Here is an 8,408-nt window from a genome sequence, read left to right on the forward strand (position 1 = left end):
ATATATATATATATATATATATATATATATATATATATATATATATAACTCAAGAAGTTAAACAGCAACATATCAAATAATTCAATTAAAAATGGGGTACAGAACTAAACAGAGAATCCTTAACAGAGGAATATCAAATGGCCGAAAAACACTTAAAGAAATGCTCAACATCCTTAGTCATAAGGGAAATACAAATTAAAATGACCTGAGATTTCACCTTACACCCATCAGAATGGCTAAGATATCAAAAACTCAAATGAAAACACATGCTGCAGAGGTTGTGGAGAAAAGAGAACCCTCCTCCACTGCTGGTAGGAATGTAAACTTGTACAACCACTTTGGAAATCAATCTGGTGCTTTCTCAGACAATTTGGAATAGCACTTCCTCAAGATCCAGCTATACCACTCCTAGGTATATATTCAAAAGAGGCTCAAGTACACAATAAGGACATTTGCTCAGCCATGTTGTAGCAGCTTTATTATATATAATAGCCAGAAGCTGGAAACAACCAAGATGTTCCTCAACTGAGGAATGGATACAGAAAGGATGGTACATCTACACAATGTAAAACTACTCAGCAATAAAAAAACAAGGAAATCATGAAATTTGCAGGGAAATGGTGGGAACTGGAAAAGATCATCCTGAGTGAGGTATCCCAGAAGCAAAAAGACACACAGGGTATATTCTCACTCATAAGTGGATATTAGACATATAATATAGGATATACCTACTGAATCTGTATACCTCAAAAACTAATCAAGAAGGAGGACTCTAGCTAAATGCTCAAACCCCATATAGCAAGGCAAAGAGGATGAACATCAGAAGAAGGATAAAACAGCGAACAGTACAGGAGCTTGCCACAGAGGGCCTCTGAAAGGTTTTACCTTGCAGGGTATCAAAGCAGGTGCTGAGACTTTTGACCAACCTTTGGGCAGAGTGCGGGGAATTTCATGAAAGAAGTAGGAAATAATAGGACCTGGAGAGGATAGGAGCTCCACAAGGAGAGCAACAGAACCAAAAAATCTGAGCACAGGGGTCTTTTCTGAGACTGATACTCCAACCAAGAACCATTGATGGAGATAACCTAGAACCCCTGCACAGATGTTGCCCATGGCAGTTCAGTGTCTAAGTGGGTTCCATAGTAATGGGAAGAGGGACTGTCTCTGACATGAACTCATTGGCCTGCTCCTTGTTCACCTCCCCCTGAGGGGGGAGCAACCTTACCAGACCACAGAGGAAGACAGTGCAGCTACTCCTGATGAGACCTGATAGACTAGAATCAGAAGGAAGGAGAGGAAGACCTCCCCTATCGGTGGACTTGGGAAGGAGCATGTGTGGAGAAGGGGGAGGGAAAGTGGGATTGGGAGAGGAGGAGAGAGGGTGCCACGGGGGGGGGATACAAAGTGAATAAAGTATAATTAATAAAAATTAAAAGAAAAAATAGAAAGAAAAAGTATAATTTATACCATTTGCTAGTGTGCATTATGAACTGTCCATATATATATATATATATATACACATATATATATGGACAGTTACATTACAACATTTTAATACCTAAAGAGAATAAGGACTGACCTCAATGTGCATCACTAGGTGTTTACTATTCTCTGTGGGGATTACTACTGCACAGTGGGTTAAAGGTCATATTGTCATATACCTAGTATAATTCTACTTTAGTAGTAAAGAATACCATTATGTTCAGGTAAAATCCTCTTGGCTATCTATCAATAGCTTTTCATAAAATTATTACTATTAATGTCCGTGTTCAAAACAGTTGAAAAATAACGTTAGTAGGCATTAAGATTGTGAATGAGTTACTTTGTAATGATTATCTTTTCCAAAATTTTCATAGCATTATAATATTTTTAAAGAAAGAAAACAGGTTTAGAAAGAACTGCATAATGACTGGAAATGGGGAATGAGTGTGAGATCCTGGTTAGAGTCTAAAATTTTCTTTCTTTCTTTCTTTCTTTCTTTCTTTCTTTCTTTCTTTCTTTCTTTCTTTCTTTCTTTCTTTCTTTCTCAACTTGAGAAAAACTAGGGTCATCTGGGAAGTTGAGAAAATGTGTCCATCATATTGGCCTGTAGGCAAGTCCATTGCGGGCATTTTCCTGACTGATGTGGGGCTGCCAAGCCCACTGTGCCTAGTTTCACCACTAGCTCTAGGCAGATGGTGCTGGCTTGTATTAGAAACCCGGACAGTCTGTTGTGAGATCGTATCTCCTAAGAGCAAGAGGAAGTTATACTTATGACATCTCAACCTCATGGTTACGTATACAGGACCCAAGAAGGGAGAACAACAGTAGACATGGTACTGCAGAAAGAGAAAAATCTCACAGGGCCCCACTTCTCAGCAAAGAACTACAGGTCAGGACTACTAAAGAAGGAGAATAAGCCTTCCCCGGTGTGAGCCCCTAATTATCCATTTCCTAGTGGTCAGCCATGGAATCACATACATACAGGTAACCCTAAACAGATCCAACAGGTTGTATTTACGTAGTTGTGCATTTACATATGTGTAACACTGATGGTTTAGAAAAGGTCGTGAATTTGAGAGGGAGAGACATGGTAGGGGTGGGAGGAAGGAAAGGGAAGGGGAACATGATATAATTATATTTTGATTGGAAATGAGGAAAATTAAAAACAAAGTGGGTTCAGTAAGCCTTAGGGAGTCAGACCAATGTTCCGCCGTGGTCTCTGCTTCAGCTCCCTCTTCTAGGTTTTGTTTTGAGTTCCGCCTTGACCCCCCTTTGTGATGGACTACAGTTGTAAACTAAAATAAATCCTTTTCTCCCCAGGTTGCTTTAGGTTGTTTATCACAGCACTAGAAACCATAACTAGGACAGGTCATGAAAACCAACTGTGACCTGTAGATGAGTGTGTGCATGGCTACTCACCGTACTGGCTGTCCCCTCTGTTGTAGTTAGTGCCTGTTTAGATCTGCCCTAAAAGAGGACCTGAGCCACGATGCAAGAAGTGCTGCCAAACAACTGAGTGCCCCAGGCCTCCTAGCTTGCCAGCCATGGCCAGACACAGAGTCTTCTCAGGATGCTCTGGTGGGTGGTAGGTATACTCCTGGTCCATTATTAGCTTCAGCTTTTAGTGTTTAGTTGACCATCTCTAATGTGCAGTTAGTTCAGAGGACAAAGCAGAGAATGAGGTCACGTCTGAAGGCTATTTGAAGAAGCATAGACTTGACATTGGCTCAACATCAGATTCTGACATCAGAATCACTGCCCTCACAGTTATTCAGTTGTCTGCCTGCTTGCCTGCCTGCCTGCCTACTGTCAGCTTTTGGAGCAGCATTTCTGTAATATTGAACCCAGGTCTTCATGTATGGTAAGCACATGCTTCTCCCCTGAACTAAACCCCAAGTTTTATATTAAAAAAGTTTTGACATGCTGGATGTCCTGGAAACTTTGTAAGGATCCATTAGCGTTTCTGAGCCCCTCTGACAGCATCATTTGCCAGGACAGCTTAGGGCCAGCTCCTCTTACTTACCTGTCTTGGTGCTGAGCCAGGTCCACACTTTCTACCAGCTGCTGAAGCCTGTTTACTAAAAGCAGAGACGTGCTACCTTTGGCTTAACTCTGCTGTATTTTTGCAAGTGAAACTGATACAGTTTAGGGTGTGTGTTTATAGTATACATGCATGATGTCTGTGTGTGAATGGATTTGTGTGGGAGTTTTCCTTAATTATTCTCCACTTTGGGCTCATGGAGGCTGGATCTCTCAGTTGAGCCCTGTCATCTCTCAGTGATGAGGCTATCCGAGCTTGTCCGCTTTGCTCTCTGAATCCACTGTCTGTCACCTGTTCTGCACTGAGATTACAGGTGGTCACAACACCCATGTGTATACTGGAAACCTGAGATTGGTCCTCACCCTTGCTTAGTAGGCGCTTTACCCATTGAGCCATGTGGGTAGCTTCTAAAGTGGAGTTTTCAGTGGTTAGAAGGCAGCGTCTGTGGACCCAATGAATCCTGACCCACATAATGGTGTTGCTTTGGCTCTGGTATTCACCGGTATGCTGCTCTCCTTGGTGCACTTTCCTGCATTCTCAGCAAGGACCTGTGAGCTGTGCTGTCCCTTTGTTGGAGGCACTGCGATTCTGTCACAGTGACATCTTTTGTAAGAAAACAGCACAAGGGTGTGTGGCCACCTGCATTTAATGAAGGTGCCACCCGCTCTATTTCAGTTCCTGTGAGTGGAGCTCCGATCTTGATTTGATTCAGTTTCGTAGCGGAACTCTCACGCTGGGTATGAGTTTCTGGTTGAGTAAGTTACTGTTGCTTGTGTGCAATGCTCTGAGCACAGGTGACTGTTGTTGGATCCATCCTCAGGTTCCCAGCAGGCTAAAGCATCAAAACTTTTCTCTCATTATCTCTGAGATAGGAAGGAGGAAAAAAGCAGGCTAAATATTTGAGTTCTCTTAACCACTGAGCCACCTCTCCAGCCCTTAAGGCTAAATATTTGAAAAAAATTAAATTAGATTTCAACATCATGAGTTCCTCAGTTAGCTTATAGAACACATCTGCTCAGGATGAAGAAGTTCGATTTGTCTCTACAACAGTTTTGTTTGTTTGTTTCTGAAAAATGTCAAGCTAAAAGTGCACTGGCTTTTAGGAGCCCTTCGACAGGTTGACTTGCAGGGGTACAGGGGAAGCCCCCTGTCCTCCGTATGTTTGCTGAAATAAGTGACAGACAGATAATGGAGAAAGGCTGTGTAAACTTCTTAAGAATATATAAATATGGAAACCATGCAAAATGTGAACTTCAAAGGAAGCCAGATGGTGGAAGCTAGAATACGTTTGTCATAGGGAGAGGGGTGTGGGAAGTGTGTAGAACATTCTGAAGAGGTAACAGTGGTTTTTAGGGCCCATGTATTGATAGTAGTTTGTGGTTCTTTGGGAAGTAGCCTGCGCCTGAAGAACCTGCCATAGTAGCCTGTGATAAACCACCTTGGTGTGAGGTCTTTCTTTAGTGTCATGCCTTTAAGGTATCCTCAGGGAGTGGTCCAGGTAGCTGAGTTTCTGTTAGAATAGAGGGCTTGCTGAGAGAGGGGCTTGTGCCCAGCACTTGGCAGAGAAGCCCCAGGACTCTAGAATGCACACATTTCTAAGCACTGGCTTTATTAGTAGAAACCTTTGTTTGTTTTTGTTACGGTTTGAAAGTAGCTTAATTCTCTTGGTATAAAAATAATGGTAGAAAGCCTGTCAGCCTGGAGAAGGGAGGAGTTTCTGAGAAGATGCATCTCAAGCTTTTCTGTCCATAGTCAAAGCAAACTCAGCCTTGTTGGAAACAACTGAGGGCCAGAGTTAAAATAGGCTATCCTGAATATGGTTAATGAATATATCTTTAAGATATTATTTAACTGTGTGTGTGTACGTATGCCTGTGCGTGCATGTGTGTGTGTGTGTGTGTGTGTGTGTGTGTGTGTGTGTGTGTGTATGTGTGTATGTGTGCTCTAATATGGGCCTGAGAACAGGTGCTGGCAGAGGCCAGAAGGGGTATCAGATTCCTTGGAGCAGGATTGTAGGTAGCTGTGAGCTGATCAATGTTGTTACTGGGAACTGAGCTCAAAGTCACCACTGAGCAATCTCTTGAGCCCCTATAGGAGAGGTTTAATAAATGTTTTTGAGTGAATAAGTAGATAAGATGAAGACATGTAGCAACTTTGTTTTGGGACCAGCTATTTATTAAAGTTAAGGAAGATCATTGTAATAGCTTGATTTGAAGTATCACTAATGTTCTTTGATGTATATATTCTTGAAACAGATAACACAAGATAGTAGCTACTAATAAATAAATATCAATTATAACATATATTAATAAAGAACAAAAATAAAAATAGTGGTAGAAACCTCTAAGGGCTGGTAAGGGAACTGGAATTAAAAAAATTAAAATGTTTTTTTTTTTGTCTCTGAATAATATATAATTATCTTGACATGTGTAATATGTTGTATTTTCAGATTTGAAAATGTGTAAATATTTTTGCCTTTAAAGTACTTACACAATAGTAAAGTAGGAAAAAGTTGGACATGGTGCACACGCTTGTAATTCCAGCACTTGTGCAGGCAGAGGCAGGCAGATATCTATGGGTTCGAGACCAGCCTGGTCTACAGAGCAAGTGCAGGACAGCCAAGGCTACACAGAAAAACTGTCTTGAAAAAAAAAATGTAGGAGAAAAATGGACTTTAATCTCATATATATACACATACACACATATGTGTGTAAATATAACTAAACAAATTAAGAAAATAAATATTGTGCCCAAGGCAGAATCTCACTTTAGATCCCTGGCTGTCCTTGAACTTTCAGTGCTCCTGCTTTGGCTTTGTAAAGAATGTTGGGGTTCTAGGTGTACCCTCTGGCTGCCTAGCTATTGCCTTGATGCCTGGCTGTTTATCTACATTTGACTGATGTTCCTAAGTAGGACGACAACCTAGCTTCTCAGCTCTGGAATGCCTTGTCTGGTGGACCAGAAATTACGATGTTCAGGTGCAGGTTGCTGTTGAGAAGGGAAGTCAGGCAGCTCTCAGGAGTTGGAAGCAAGAGGGAGAAGGAACGCAGATGCCTTGGTCTACAGATGAACTTCTGTTTGCCTGTTCTCTAGAACAGGTTTTTGCATTCTGGGTCAGACCTGTTTGCCTCCCTCCCAGATTCCTTCTCATAATTTGAGTGACTGTTGAATACACAAGTATTTACTTCCTAGATGAGGGAAGATTGCCTGAGCACCTGTCTGCCTGTGTGAACCCCTTCTGGGAACCAGTTGACTGTGGGCTGCTACAATGGTTTTTCCTCTTCATTTATGTCTTGGGTATTTCAGAACAGTGGCCTTAGCACAGTACTTTTAAGTCACCAGCATTCGCCCTGAATGCTGAACCCAGTTCAGGCTCTCTTAGCGTTTCCAGCCCAGAGCCTTACCCATGGAGATGGCAGCTCCAGTGGTTTTGATCTAGCCTCTGGGTGCTCCTCATTTCAAAATGAGTCTTCAACTGGCCATCCATGTGGCCTGTTTTTGCATGGGGACCTTTAAGATAGTGAGTGTTAGAGGGCTTCCGAAAGCCTCTGCCCTGCAGACTATCAAAGCAGACACTGAGACTTATGGCCAACTGTTGGGCAGAGTGCATGGAATCTTATGTAAGAAGTGGGAAATAGTAAGAGCTGGAGAGGATGGGAACCACACAAGGAGAGCAACAGAACCAGAAAATTTGAACACAGGGAACTTCCCAGAGACTCATACTCCAACCAAGGACTATTCATGGAGATAACCTAGAACCCCTGCATAGATGTAGCCCATGGCAGTTCATTTTCCAAGTGGGTTCCATAGTAAGGGACTGCCTCTGACATAAACTGATTGGCCTGCTCTTTGATCACCTTCCTCTGAGGGTGGAGCAGCCTTACCAGGCCACAGAAGATGACAATGCAGCCACTCCTGATGTGATCTGATAGACTAAGATCAGAAGGAAGGAGAAGAGGACCTCCCCTATCAGTGGACTTGGGGAGGGGCATGCATGAAGAAGGGGGAGGGAGGGTGGGATCGGGAAGGGAGGAGGGAGGGGCTTATGGGGGGATACAAAGTGAATAAAGTATAATAAATAAAAATTTAAAAAAAGAGGGAAAAAAGATAGTGAGTGTTAAGCAAAGACTGGTAAGTTTGGATTTGGCAATAGCTGGGCAATGCTGTAACAGACTGGATCCATAGATAATATCTGCTGCTTGCCTCTCCCTTGCTCTATGCCAGGAACAGTTTTGAGCAAGCTCTGCCAGGGTATGCAGCCCTGGATGTCCTGGACTATCTTTGTAGAGCAGGCTGGCCCCAAACCCGCAGAGTTCTGGGATCAAAGGCATGTGCACCACGCCTGGCTGTGTTCCTAATTCTTTAACAGCACTGTGAATAGTGAATCATGTAACCAGTGGTTAGGCCAGGATTCAAACCTCCCACTCCAGGAAGTGAGACACCAGTGGGTGAGAATGGTACTGGTACCCCCCCCCCCCACCAACCACCACGTAGACACACAACTTTTAAACAACACCATAATCTTTCCTCCTTTGGGTCCCTACTGCCATCTAGACTGGTGCATGCACACCCACATTGGCTGGTCTCTAAACTTTTTCTCCCAGTGCACACAGTTTAATTTTAGAAGTTTGCCCCACAGAAACTTATAGGAGGCCCATAAACTTCACTCAGTGCAGTCATGACATCATTCTCTAGTTTACGATCCATCTAATAGAGAATTGCTTCCCAGTGTGGGAGCATATGCGCATTCTGGCGTACTCCTGCCCCGACTCCCACCATAAACATCAGTTGGAAGCAGAGGTTTGGAGAACTTTATGGCAGTACCATGCCAAGTGTGGCAGGCACAGTGGGGTCAGGTTGGAGGAAGCTCAGTGGTGTTGCACAC

The sequence above is a fragment of the Psammomys obesus genome, unplaced genomic scaffold (assembly GCF_907164565.1).
Source record: "Psammomys obesus unplaced genomic scaffold, mPsaObe1.curated_primary_1811, whole genome shotgun sequence".
NCBI classification, from domain to species: domain Eukaryota; kingdom Metazoa; phylum Chordata; class Mammalia; order Rodentia; family Muridae; genus Psammomys; species Psammomys obesus.